The following is a 14,728-nucleotide window of genomic DNA, read 5'->3' on the forward strand; positions in this document are numbered from 1 at the left end:
TCCTGGATGGGTCAACACGACCCCACATTCCAGTCCCAGCTCTGCCACGTGGCTCAGTCTGTGACTCAGCCACTTGCCCTCTCTGGGCCTCAGTTTCCCCATGTGGGAAGCTGCAGTGGCAGGACCAGTTGATCTCTAAAGGCCTCTCTGGTTCTAATATCCAGTGATCAGATGAGAAGATGCCCAAAATAACGCTTTTTAAAAAAATGTAAATATTGGTCTCGCCACGTTGCCCAGGTTGGTCTCAAACTCCTGAGCTCAAGTGATCCTCCCACCTCTGCCTCCTGCAGTGCTGGGATTACAGTCGAGAGCCACCGCACCAAGCCGGCAATGCTTTCTATCTACCTGTCACAGACACATGTGCAGTGTCAGGCCAGGGAGACCAACGGGCAGCACAGTCCCTCTGGGACGGGAAAGCATGCTCACTGAGCACCACCTGGGCAGGCCCCTCTCTGACCCTCTCACCCTAAGAAGCAGGTCACAGCACCCCCATCTCACCTCCGAGAGCGGGATACCCAGCCTGGGGACAGCACTGAGCACCAGGACCAGCTATCTCTGCACTTCTGTGCCTGGGGAGGCTGTCCAGGGATAGGGTTAAGAGCTGGCTCTGGAGTCAGATGTCAGGGCTTACATCCAGTCGCTACTGCTTCCTAATTTTCTCACTCAGTGATACTGGCATTTCTGGCCTTGTTTTCCTGCTATGAAAACTGGGATAATAACAGTGTTCAGGCCAGGCGTGGTGGCTCACGCCCATAATCCCAACACTTTGGGAGGCTGAGGAGGGTGGATAGCGAGGTCAGGAGTTAGAGACCAGCCTGGCCAACACAGTGAAACCCTGTCTCTACTAAAAATACAAAAATTAGCTGGGCATGGTGGCGTGTGCCTGTAGTCCCAGCTACTCAGAAGGCTGAGGCAGAAGAATTGCTTGAACCCAGGAGGCAGAGGTTGCAGTAAGCAAAGATCGCACCACTGCACCCCAGCCTGGGTGACAGAGCAAGACTGCATCTGAAAAAGAAAAAAAAAATTGCCGGGTGTGGTGGCGCACGCCTGTAATCCCAGCTACTCGGGAGGCTGAGGCAGGAGAATCACTTGAATCCAGGAGGCGAAGGTTGCAGTGAGCCGAGATCGAACCACTGCTCTCCAGCCTGGGTGACAGAGCAAGACTCCCTCTCAAAAAAAGCAACAACAACAACAACAACAAAAAAGAACCAGCTGTGCAGAGCCCCCACTGCCCAGGGATGGCATTGGGGTGAGGGGGCACACATTCTACCTACTTCACAGTCCTGTCCCCACAGGCATGTGCCTGAGGCCATGTTCCCAGACAGAGGCTGGCCTTCAACAAGATGACCTCGCTCAGATGTAAAATTCTAGAGCTCCTGAACCAAATGCCTCCCGCTCTGATGCCTTTGCCCACATTAGGATAAGGTTCAACTTGCAGAATCCTCTGGACACATGCAGTGCCCTGCCAGACACACAACTTGGCAAGCAGAATGCCGGCTGGAGTTCAGCTCCAGCTCACCCCTCAGCCAGGTGTCCTTGCACAAGGTGCAACCTGCACCACCGTACTTGGCAGCCGAGGAGGGGTCAGGGACAGGGGAGGAAGGGGACAGCTGGAGTGTCTCTAAATGGCGCCCAGACACCATCATGGGGTGCTGACTAAGCTGGCCCCCTCTGCTGTGATTCATTCCCATCCTCTGAGGGTGGCACACGCAGCAGAGTGTGAGCGAGGTCCCGTCTGGAACACAGAACCATCCGGCCCCACTCCCTGCCAGAAACACAGGTGGTGCCATCCACCCACTCCCAGGGACCAGGTGCACGGCTGCAAAGGCATCTGCTGGATCCCTGGAGCACCAGCAGGTGAGAGTGCTGGCTTCTCTTGGCCAAGGGGCAGCGGGCAAGGCTAGTGGGACAACCTCTGGATCACATGGGTCACATCTGAATTCCAGCTCTGCTGCTTATGAGCTGGGTGACCCCTGGGAAGTCATTTCATCTCCCTTGATCTATTCTTAGCTATAAAATATGGATCCCACAGCTGCTGAGGTTTACCGAGGCAGTAGTACATTAAGGTGCCTAGTAGCCAGCTGCAATGGCTCAGGCCTGTAATCCCAACATGTTGGGAGGCCGAGGTGGGAGGATCACTGGAGCCCAGGAGCTCGAGACCAGCCTGGACAACATGGGCAGACCCCATTTCTACAGAAAGAAAGAAAAAAATTAGGCAGGCATGGTGGTGCATACCTGTAGTCCCAGCTATTTGAGAGGCTGAGGTGGGAGGATAGCTTGAGCCCAAGGAGGTCAAGGCTCCAGCGAGCCGAGATTGCGCCACTACACTCCAGCCTGGGTGACAGAGACCCTGTCTCAAACAAAGAAAAAAAGGTGCCTAGCATATAGTTCCTGCTCAATAACGGAGGCTGTTACTGTTGTTACTATTATCATCCAGGCTGCCCACCCCCTCACCCTCTAAGTGAACACACTCTGAACCCCAGGCCGGGCACGGTGGCTCATGTCTGTAATCCCAGCACTTTGGGAGGCCAAGGTGGGTGGATCACTTGAGGTCAGGAGTTTGAGACCAGCCTGACCAACATGGTGAAACCCCGTTTCTACTAAAAATACAAAATTAGCCGGGCGTGGTGGCACACGCCTATAATCCCAGCTGCTCAGGAGGCTGAGGCAGGAGAATTGCTCGAACCCAGGCAGTGGAGGTTGCAGTGAGCCGAGATTGTGCCACTATGCTCCAGGCTGGGCAACAAAGTGAGACCTTGTCAAAAAAGAAGAAAGAAAGAAAAAGAAAGAAAGAAAGAAAGAAAGAAAGAAAGAAAGAAAGAAAGAAAGAAAGAAAGAAAGAAAGAAAGAAAGGAAAGAAAGAAAGGAGGGAGGGAGGGAGGAAGGAAGGAAGGAAGGAAGGGAAAGAAAGAAAGAAAGAGAAAGAAAGAAAAGAAAGGAAAGAAAGAAAAGAAAAAGAAAGAAAGGAAAGAAAGAGAAAGGAAGAAGAAAACTAGTCAAGGCACTGTGGGGTGGCAGAGAGGAGAAAAGAGGCTGGGGATGGTGGGTGAGGGGTGACAGCTTCAGATTTGATTCCCGCTTGCTTGGCACTTCGCTTTCATTCCCTTATTTAATCCTCCTAGAGACACTCTGAGTAGATATCAATATCAAGTGTCCATTTTACAGACCAGAAAACAGGTTTGGGAAAACTCGGTCCTAATTTGTTCACAGCCATGGCCAGAAAGACTCTAACAATAACCATAACAATTACTGTTAGTGTCGGTAACAATAATGACACTTACATCAATAACCAATAACAACCACGTCTCATCATCCTGAGCTGCCAGTGGGCCAGGGTGCCATGGACCCCCACATCCCCTCCTGTGGAGTCTTCACCATGACACTGTGAAGCCACGTGCCTAAGGCCCCACAGCCAAGGCACACCAGAGCTGGCACGCACACTTGGGTCTGGCTGACCCCAGAGCCCACTCTCTCCCCATCCCACTGTCCTGCTGTGAGGCTGCTACAGGGCAAACATTTGCGCTTCATCAATATTCTCCATTCCTTTCGTTGTGTGTGTCTCAGGTACAGACAGAGCTGGCTTTGGCACAAGGCAAAAATAAGCCAACAGCTCGGCCTTTGGCCAGGGGCTGGGATGCGCACTGTAATTATCCTGGACTTGTGCTCACCACAGGCGACCCTGAAGCTCACCTGTTATTTTTTCTAATTATGGCACCTCCAGACCCCAGGTAAACAGTAAACCACAGCCAGAGGACGGCTTTATTGCACGCCCACTAGGAGCTCGGTAATGTCCCAGTGTCATATATGCCTGCCATCTGGAGTTGATGGCATCAGAACCACCCTGTGGGGGTGGTCTGCAGACTGCTGGTGCAGGACCCTGTTTGGAAGGAAGCGCCAAGGAAATCCAGATGTCTTTCCTGACCGAACCCCCGTATGCTAGAGGCATCCTTGAGATCCTTGGGTGGCAGCCACACACCTTTTTCATCCTGACCTCATCCCTGTGTTTGCCTCCTGCCCTCCCCTAGGGTAAGGCACATCATCTTTTTCCCACAGGTCTAAGGCAGCGAGGGGCCCACCCACTGCAATTTCTGACTCGGCAGGTCTGGGACAGGGCCAGGATGTAAGAAAGTCCTGATTCAGACTCCACAGAGAAATGCGAGTCCAGGCTGGGCACAGTGGCTCACACTTGTAATCCCAGCACTTTGGGAGGCCAAGGTAGGAGGATCACTTGAGCCCAGGAGTTTGAGACCAGCCTGGGCAACATAGTTAGACCCCATCTCCACAAAAAATTTTTTTTAAATTTGACCAGGCATGGTGGCGCACACCTTTAATCCCAGCACTTTGGGAGGCTGACGCAGGTGGATCACCTGAGGTCAAGAGTTCGAGGCTATCATGGTGAAACCCCATCTCTACTAAAAATACAAAAATTAGCTGGGCATGATGGTGCATGCCTGTAATCCCAGCTAGTCAGGAGGCTGAGGCAGGAGCATCACTTGAACCTGGGAGGCGGAGGTTGCAGTGAGCCAAGATTGCACCACTACACTCCAGCCTGGGCGACAGAGCGAGACTATCTAAAAATATATATTTTTTTTTAATTAAAAAATTAGCTAGGTATGATAACACACACCTGTTGTCCCAGCTGCTTGGGAGGCTGAAGTGGAAGGATCACTTGAGCCCAGGAGTTCAAGGCTGCAGTGTGACGTGATCACGCCAGTGCACTCCAGCCTGGACAACAGGGTGAGACCCCAATCTCAAAAAAAAAAAAAAGGACTTCACAGAAAAAAAAAAAAAAACAGAAGGAAATGCTAGCCTAAGGTAGCAGATGATGGACAGAACAGAGAGGGTGAGAGCATGCTCAAGGTCACACAGAACAATCCTTTGAAGCTGTTTTCCCTTAAACACAACTACTCTAATCACCAACCCAGGTCTGAATCCAGTCCCTGCCACTCTCAGGTTGTGTAACTCTCAGCAAACTGCTTACTTCTGAGCTTCATCTGGAAGACGAGGGTAATGACTCTATTTCATAAGATTACTGTGAGAATTAAATCATGCATGCTAGCTGCTTAGCACAGTGCCTGGCACGCCAATGGTGCTTCACACACGCTTGTGCATGTTGCAGCCAGCCTCCAAGCCCCCAGCAATCCCACCTCCTGATTTTCACACCTTGTGTAGTCCCCTCACAAGCTGGGTCAGGGTTGGTCTGTGTGACCAAGAGAACAGAGCAGAGGTGAGGGTATGCCATTTCCAAGAACAGGTTATAAAAGACACTGCAGGGAGGGCATGGTGGCTCACACCTGTAATCCTAGCACTTTGGGAGGCCAAGGCGGGCGGATCACTTGAGGTCAGGAGTTCGAGACCAGCCTGACCAACATGGGGAAACCTCATCTCTACTAAAATACAAAAAATTAGCCGGGTGTGGGGCGTGCACCTATAGTCCCAGCTACTTGGGAGGCTGAGGCAGGAGAATTGCTTGAACCCGGGAGACAGAGGTTGCAGTGAGCCGAGATCACCACTGCACTCCAGCCTGGGCAACAGAATGAGACTCCCTCTCCAAAAAAAAAAAAAAGACACTGCTGCTTCCATCTCAGTGTCTTCTTTCTCTGATCACTTGGTCTGGGGGAAGCCAGCTGCCACACTGTGAGCAGCCCTGCAGGGTGGCCCACGTGGCAAGGAACTGAGACCCCCTGCTAACAGCCATGTGAATACATTTGGAAGCAAACCCTCTGGCCGCAGTTAAGCCTTCAGAAGACTCCACCCTGGCTGGTATCTTGACTGCAACCTCCCGAGAGACGCAGTCAGAACCACTCAGCTAAGCAGAGCCCAGATTCCTGACCCTAGAAACAGTATGAGAGAATAAAAGTTTGTTGCTTTAGGTTGGACGCAGTGGTTCATTCCTGTAATCCCAGCACCTTGGGAGGCCAAGAAAGGAGGATTGCTTAAGTCCAGGTGTTTGAGACCAGCCTGAGCAACATAGTAAGACCCTATCTCTACAAAAAGTTTTTTTTTTTTTTTTAATTAGCTGGGTGTGGTGATGCATGCCTATAGTTCCAGCTACTTGGGGGGCTGAGGTGGGAGGATCGCTTGAGCCCAGGAGATGAAGGTTGCAGTGAGCCGAGATCATGCCACTGCACTCCAGCCTGGGTGGCAGAGCAAGACCTCATCTCAAAAAAGAAAAGAAAACTTAATAGGATTATGTCCAGATTTTTTTCATTTGGTATCTGTCTATTTTTTAAAGTTTCTATATTTGGCATGTATTGTTTTAAAATTTGCACACACACAAAAAGTCCCTTCAAAAAAAGTGGGGGGCTAGTCCAAGTGCAGCAGTGTTGGTGACTAACTGATCACAACCAGATACAGATTTCTTTGTTCCTTCTGCACTCCCACTGCCTCGCTTGACTAGCCTCTAAAAAAGAGAAAAAGAACAAGAGGGAAATTTGTAAGGCGGGGATAAATCCTATTCCTTCTCCCTCTGGAGGCTGCCATGGAGGGTTCCAGAGACTTGGTTCACTCGGATGAACCAGCCAGGGGTGGTAAGTGAAAGAAATAGAGCAGACATTCCCCTCACCCCCTGGATGAAGACTGACAAGGCAAACCCTAATTCCAACCAGACTTGGCCTAGCACACCCCAAGGCCTGGTGAAGGTCGGCTGAGCCTGAATCTGGGCTCCAGGGACTGCGGGCTGGAGACAAGTTTCTCATCAGATAGTTACAGGTCCCAAGAGGCCAGAGTTTCCAAATAGGAAAGGTAAAAATAGTCTGAATGAGGCTCCTGAACCAGATACTTGGACTCAGAACTGTCTCTGCCTCCCCCTTCTTCTCTCCCGAGTCTGGGCACCAAATATCATCTGATCCTCTATCTCCACTGTCACTACTGCCCAAGAAAGAACTCAGCTCCTCACCTCTGCACTCCTCACATCTGGACAGCCCCCTCCATTCACTGTATCATAAGCAGCATCAGATCAACTCTCCTTAAATCATCCCCGCTCAAAATTTTCCATGGCTTCCAAGTGAGAAACTAATTAAAAATGAATCTCAGCTAAATGCAGTGACTCACACCTGTAACCCCAGCACTTTGGCAGGCCAAGGCAGATCAGTTGAGGTCACGAGTTCAATACCAGCCTGGGCAACATAGTGAGACCCTGTCTCTAAAAAAAAATTTTTTTTTTAATTAGCCAGTTGGGGTGTCATGTGTCTGTAGTCCTTGCTACTCAAGATGCTAAGATGGGAGGATCACTGGAGCCCAGGAGTCTGAAGTTACAGTGAACTCTGATCATGCCACTGTACTCCAGCTTGGGCAACAGAGTGAGACCCTGTCTCAAAAAAATAAAAGGGGGCCGGGCATGGTGGCTCATGTCCGTAATCCTAGCACTTTGGGAGGCTAGGCGGGCAGATTACCTGAGGTCAGGAGTTGAAGACCAGCCTGGCCAACATGGTGAAACCCTGTCTCTACTAAAAATACAAAATTAGGCCGGGCACGGTGGCTCATGCCTGTAATCCTGGCACTTTGGGAGGCCGAGGTGGGTGGATTGCCTGAGCTCAGGAGTTTGAGACCACCCTGGGCAACATGGTGAAACCCCATCTCTACTAAAATACAAAAAATTAGCTGGGAATGGCGGCATGAGCCTGTAGTCCCTGCTACTCGAAAGGCTGAGGCAGGAGAATTTCTTGAACCCGGGAGGCGGAGGTTGCAGCGAGCCGAGATTGCACCACTGCACTCCAGCCTGGGCAACAGAGCGAGATTCCGTCTCAAAAAATAAAAAAAATTAGCTGGGCATGGTGGCAGGCGCCTGTAATCCCAGCTACTCAGGAGGCTGAGGCAGGAGAATCGCTTGAACCTGAGAGGCGGAGCTTGCAGTAAACCGAGATTGTGCCACTGCACTCCAGCCTGAGTGACAGAGACAGACTCCTCTGTCTCAAAAAAAAAAAAAAAAATTAGCTCAGCGTGGTGGTGCACACCTGTAATCCCAGTTACTTGGGAGGCTGAGGCACGAGATTGAACCCAGGAGGTGAAGGTTGCAGTGAGCCCAGATTGTGCCACTGTATTCCAGCCTGGGTGACAGAGCAAGACTCTGTCTCAAAAACAAAAAAATAGTCTCCTGGGTCAGGTCCCCAGAAATCCTGATTTAGCAGATCTGGAGGGGGACCTAGAAATCTGCATTTTAACTAGCAAGTCTAATACCCCTTAAGAAGCAAAAGCCTGGAGGAATGAACTTTCCCTTGAGTTCCAAATGCAGCCTCTGCTGGGGACAGTTATTCTGGGTAGACACAGCTCCCTGGACTCATGTCCCAGCTAGAAATCAGTCCAATTATGAATAACCTCAGGTCACTGAAGTGGTAATCCAACTTGATGCTAAGCACAATTAGTTAAAGTGGATAAAGCTGTTTTCTTACTAGATAAGTGTCTTGTCACACTCCTGGAAAGTTTAGAATTAAAAATAGAAGCATAAGAGCAAATCAAATTCACTGTATTAATGTTCCTATCCTAAATTTAGTAATAATCTGTATATTTTGGAATTAAAAAGTAGCTGTTGGCCAGGCACAGTGGCTCACGCCTGTAATCCCAGCACTTTGGGAGGCTGAGGCAGGCGGATGACAAGGTCAAGAGATCGAGACCATCCTGGCCAACGTGGTGAAACCCTGTCTCTACTAAAAATATAAAAATTAGCTGGGCGTGGTGGTGGGCACCCATAGTCCCAGCTACTCAGGAGGCTGAGGCAGGAGGATTGCTTGAACCTGGGAGGCGGAGGTTGCAGTAAGCCGAGATTGTGCCACTGCACTCCAGCCTGGTGAGAGTGAAACTCCGTCTCAAAAAAAAAAAAAAAAAAAAATTAGCTGTAGACAGGGCATGGTGGCTCACACCTGTAATCCCAGCACTTTGGGAGGCCGGAGGATCACTTGAGCCCAGGAGTTTAAAACCAGCCTGGGCAACATAGGGGAACCTTGTCTCTACAAATAATTTTTTAAAAATTAGCCAGACATGGTGGTGCGGGCTCGGGCCTGTGGTCCCAGCTACTACTGCTCAAGAGGTTGAGGTAGGAGGATCGCTTGAGCCCGGGGAGATGGAGGCTGCAGTGAGCCAAGATTGCACCACTGCACTCCAGCCTGGGTGAGAGAGTGAGATACTGTCTCAGAACAACCCTACTGTGAACTGTGCATGCGAGGGATCTAGGTTATGTGCTCCTTATGAGAATCTAATGCCTAAAACAAAAAAAGTATCTGTAATATTGAAAAAAAATGTGATATGTTGAGTGTCTAACAGATAAGCATTGTGATTCCTATTTAAAATACAAAAGTTAAAATATAGAGTTAGTGACAAAATATATGTCAGTAATTGATATTAGAGTTGTGATTTTAGATTGAGAGGTTAGCAATGATTGGAAATATGGACTGTATAACAGAATTACGTGGGGTGCTGTAAAGGTTACTAAGGGGCCCCCCATATATTCCTATTTCATGTCAGAAATACAGCCTGTTTGTTTTTGTTCTTTTTAGCTCCCTATACTAAGAGCCACTGACATAGAGAATTTTACTAAGTCTGTAAAAATAATTATTTATAAGAACTTGAAATTCATTATAAGTTTAATTGATTAGATTTTGTAGTAACTCTTTACTCTGGGGAAAACTGCTTGTTATGTTATTCATATAAAGTACTTAAAAAGAAAATCAAATATATTAAATTTACAAATAGATTTAAAATGTTGGCAGGAATGAAATTAAGCTGTAAATAGGGATGAGTGTCTTGAGAAATTTAGAATCTTCAACTTGAGTTCAAATATTAATAAAAAAATTAAGGTCATTTTTCTTATTTTCCGATATTTATGTATTGAATAATAATTTCTAAGTTGAAATACATGGCTTAAAGCAGGGGACCCCAACCCCCAGGCCCTGGAATGGTACCGGTCCATGGCCTGTCAGGAGCTGGGCCGCACAGCAGGAGGTGAGTGGCAGGTGAGTAAGCGAAGCTTCATCAGTATTTACAGCCACTCCCCATTGTTCGCATTACTGCCTGAGCTTCGTCTCCTGTCAGATCATCGGCAGCATTAGATTCTCATAGGAGCACGAATCCTATTGTGAACTGCGCATGCGAGGGATCTAGGTTGCACGCTCCTTATGAGAATCTATGCCTGTTGATCTGTCACTGTTTCCCATCACCCCCAGATGGGACCGTCTAGTTGCAGGACAACAAGCTCAGGCCTCCCACTGATTCTACATTATGGTGAGCTGTATAATTATTTCATTATATATTACAATGTAATAACAGAAATAAAGTGCACAATAAATATAATCCACTTGAATCATCCTGAAACCATCCCTCTCCTGTATCCCGTCCATAGAAAAACTGTCTTCCACAAAACTGGTCTCTGGTGCCAAAAAGGTTGGGGACTGCTAGTTTAAGGGAAATTACGTTTTTTAAATGATTACCTCCGAATGAGAATTTAAAAGATAAAATATAAAACCAAAATCCAGTACTTTGAGAGGCCAAGGTGGGAGCATCCCTTGTGGCCAGGAGTTAGAGACCAGCCTGGGCAATGTGGCAAGACCCTCTCTCTACAAAAAAATTTTTTTAAATTAGGCTGGGTGGGAGGCCGAGACGGACAGATCACCTGAGGTCAGGAGTTCTAGACCAGCCTGGCCAAGATGGTGAAAACCCGTCTGTACTAAAAATACAAAAATTATCCGGGCGTGGTGGCAGGTGCCTGTAATCCCAGTTACTCGGGAGGCTGAGAGAACAGAATCACTTGAACCCAGGAGGCAGAGGTTGCAGTGAGCTGAGAATGCACCACTGCACTCCAGCCTGGGCAACACAGCGAGACTCTGCCTCAATAAATAAATAAATAAATAAATAAATAAGGCCAGGTGCGGTGGCTCACACCTGTAATCCCAGCATTTTGGGAGGCCGAGGTGGGTGGATCACGAGGTCAGAGATTCAAGACCAGCCTGACCAACATGGTGAAACCCCTTCTCTACTAAAAATACAAAAATTAGCTGGGTGTGGTGGCGGGCGCCTGTAATCCCAGCTACTCAGGAGGCTGAGGCAGGAGAATTACTTGAACCCAGGAGGCGGAGGTTGCAGTGAGCCGAGATGGTGCCACTGCACTCCAGCCTGGGCGACAGAATGAGACTCCGTCTCAAACAAAATAATAATAATAATAATAAATAAATAAAAATTAGGCTGGGGAGATGGCTCATGTCTGTAATCCCAGCACTTTGGAAGGCCAAGGTGGGTGGATCAGTTGAGCTCAGTAATTTGAGACCAGCCTGGCCAACATGGTGACACCCCTAAATTTTTTTAGTCTTTACAAAAAATCTATAAGAAAACCAGAAAACGAAATTAGTGGGGCATAGTGGCATGCACCTGTAGTCCCAGCTACTTGGAAGGCTGAGGTGGGAGTACCACTAGAGCCCAGGAGTTCGAGGCTGCAGTGAACTATGATCGTGCCACTACACTCCAGCCTGGGCAACAGAGTAAGACCCTTTCTCAAAATAATAATAGTAATAATAATAACCCAGCATGGTGGTGCACACCTGTAATCCCAGCTATTTGGGAGGTTGAAGCAGGTGAATTGCTTGAGCCCAGGAGTTCCAGGCTGCAAGGAACTATGATTATTACAACCAGGAATTTGTGCCACTGTACTCCAGCCTGGGCAATGGAGGGAGACCCTGTCTCTACAAAAATAAAACATAATAAAACCAAATGAAACAAGCCATACCTTTAACTCCCTGTGGTCTTCCCTACTCATTTCTCCCTCCTCTGAACTTCCCATCAGCCAGATTGGTTGGAAATGATTAGCAAGACCTAAGTAGTCTTCCCCTGGAGCCTCACAACTTCCTGCTCTGAGGGGCTCCCAGGATGCTTTGCAAATAGTATAAAACCACAGTAAGGATAACTCATGGATGTAAAGCATTTCACATTTTACCTTCTGATCCCCTAACCTGGTATTACTGTTGCTCTTTACAGATGAATTAAAAGATGGTCCAGAGAGTTAAAGCCTGATCAATGTCAGAGTCAGAGGCAGAGCCAGGCCTGCAATCCAATCCCTAGTTTTTGTTTGTTTTGTTTTCATTTGAGCTCCATCACCCAGGCTGGAGTGCAGTGACGCGATCTCGGTTAGTGGCAGCCTCCGCCTCCCAGGTTCAAGCGATTCTCCTGCCTCAGCCTCCCGAGTTGCTGGGATTACAAGCGGGTACCACCACACCTGGCTAATTTTTTTGTATTTTTAGTAGAGACAGGGTTTCACCATGTTGGCCAGGCTAGTCTTGAACTCCTGACCTCAAGTGATCCACCCACCTTAGCCTCCCAAAGTGCGGGGATTACAGGTGTGAGCCACCGCGCCTGGCCCCTAGTTTGTTTTTCATGGAGACGGTCTCACTATATGGCCCAGGCTGGTCTTCAACTCTTGGCCTCAAGTGTTCCTCCTGCCTTGGACTCCCAAAACACTGGGATTATAGGTGTGAGGCACCATCCCCAGCCCAGTCCCTGGTTTTGAATGCCACCCCTATCCGGATGACTCTTCTCAGGCTCATACCTCGCCTCTAAACTCCAGATCCATGTCCTCATTTGCCTCTAGACACCTCCACTTGATGTCTGTTGGCTAGCTCAAACTGACGTGGCCAAAACAGAACTTAAGATCATTCTGTTGATTTTAAATTGTTGAGGTCAAAACTTAGATGTCAGCTGGACGCGGTGGCTCACACCTGTAATCCCGGCACTTTGGGAGACGGTGGCAGGCGGATCACTTGAGGCCAGGAGTTCAAGACCAGCCTGGCCAACACGGTGAAACCCTGTCTCTACTAAAAATACAAAAATGAGCTGGGCGTGTTGGCATCCGCTTGTAATCCCAGCTACTCAGTAGGCTGAGGCATGAGAATTGCTTGAACATGGGTGGCAGAGGTTGCAGTGAGCCAAGATTGTGCCACTGCACTCCAGCCGCACAGAGTGAGACTCTGTCTCAAAAAAAAAAAAAAAAAACTTAGATATCCTCCTCAATTCCTCTTTCCTGTGCACCCTACACACATCTGCTAGCTTGCTCTGTCTGCCCTCCCTCCCAAATTACATCCCAAATCTGATCACTGCCCTGCTCCACACCCTAACCTAAATTACCACCCATCAGGCCGGGCGTGGTGGCTCACGCCTGTAATCCCAGCACTTTGGGAGGCCAAGATGGGAGGATCACCTGAAGTCAGGAGTTTGAGACTAGCCTGGCCAACATGGTGAAACCCCGTCTCTACTAAAAAAAAAAATTAGCCAGGCATGGTGGCAGGCGCCTGTAATCCCAGCCACTCGGGAGGCTGAAGCAGGAGAATCACTTGAACCCGGGAGGCGGAGGTTGCAGTGAGCCGAGATAGCACCACTACACTCCAGTCTGGACGACAGACCGAGGCTCCATCTCAAATAAATAACCACCCATCTTCCCTCAAATGATCTACTACAATAACTTCCCCCTTGCGGTCCACTCTCCATAGACCAGCCAGGATGATGACATTAAAGTGCACGTTAAATCTTGTCGCATTTCTCCTGAAAACCCTTCAATGGCCTCCTAGTGCAATTAGAAAAAGACAAGACTCCTTGGCCAGACGCGGTGGCTCACGCACCTTGGGGGGCCGAGGCAGGAAGATCGCTTGAGCCCAGGAGTTGGAGACCAGCCTGGGCAACACAGTGAGACCCTGTCTCTAAAAACAAAAACCAAAGAAAACAAGACTCCGTAAGGTGGGTTCCAAGGCCAGACATGAGCTGACCGGAGTCCACCTCTTCACAGTCCACTCTACTTCTTTCCCTCAAACATCCCAGGACTGTAGCTGCCTCAAGGCCTTTGCACCAACGTTTTCCTGTTCAACTCTACTATTCATTCAGGTCTCTAGTCAAGTGTCACCCCCCAGGGCAGCTACCCAGGGTGCAATGTCACCACCACTGCCTCTCCAGTCAACCAAAGCACTACCTGTTTGCTTTACTGCATCTCCCCACCCGCCCACTCCGTAGACTGAGCGCTCTGTGAGAGCAAGGACTTTGTTCACTGCTGGGTCCCCAGAGCAGGGACCAGAACAGGCGCTGGGAAAACATCTGTTGAATGCCCCAGGTACTCCAAAGCCCTTGCTCTTTTCAATCCCAAGCAGGTTCCAAGTCTCCAGCCTTCCAAACCAGGGTTGCCCGGTGCGAAGCCCAGGGGTGAGAGGAACAGGAAGCAGGGCAGATCCGTCCCTGCCCTTAATCCAGGGTGAAGGGTTTAACCTCCAGGACAAGACTTTTGCCGCAGGCTCCAGCTCCTGGCCTAGACTTGGGGCTGGTGCAGGGGACAAGGCGAAGAGTTGAGCCAGGGTCTCGGGAACCCAGCTCCCCTCGCCCCTCTATCCACACCCTATCCCAAGAAATGGTGCGTCCCGCCGCAGGGCGTACGCACAGAGAAGGAAGCGTTCAAGTCTTCCAGTGCGGGGAAAAGAGACTAGGACTCGCCCCTCGACGTCTCGCGGAAGGTACCTGGCTCCCCGGTGGCTGCAGCTCCGGGCTCCTCCTCCTGCGTCCTCGCGTCGCGTACTGCTTGCTGGGATTCGTAGTCTCGCCTTGGCCATCAGTTCGCCCTTCCCAGAGAGCTTTGGGAATCTAAGCCGGGACTGGGCGGAGGGCGGGGAGAAGGTGATGGCGCGCGAGGGCTTCTGGGAGTTGTAGTTTGACATATTCTAACAGCCAGGAATTCTGGAGAAGAAAAATTGGGTAATAAATCTTATCAGATTAT

General features: G+C 49.4%; 1 protein-coding gene across 3 annotated transcripts in view; it reads right to left on the reverse strand.

Annotated features, from left to right (window-relative positions):
* ZMAT5 (zinc finger matrin-type 5) overlaps positions 1–14,607 on the reverse strand; it is a 36,144-nt gene extending 21,537 nt beyond the window's left edge. The window contains exon 1 of one of the 3 annotated variants that reach the window (XM_003812001.5): positions 14,473–14,607. The gene's annotated coding sequence lies outside the window, so the exon portion shown is untranslated. Of the gene's footprint in view, positions 1–2,235; positions 5,562–14,395 lie in introns of those variants that run through there. The other 2 variants (XM_003812000.7, XM_063603044.1) reach the window with 2 other exon arrangements.
* Positions 14,608–14,728: the final 121 nt, after the last annotated feature.

The sequence above is a fragment of the Pan paniscus genome, chromosome 23 (assembly GCF_029289425.2).
Source record: "Pan paniscus chromosome 23, NHGRI_mPanPan1-v2.0_pri, whole genome shotgun sequence".
Taxonomy (NCBI): Eukaryota; Metazoa; Chordata; class Mammalia; order Primates; family Hominidae; genus Pan; species Pan paniscus.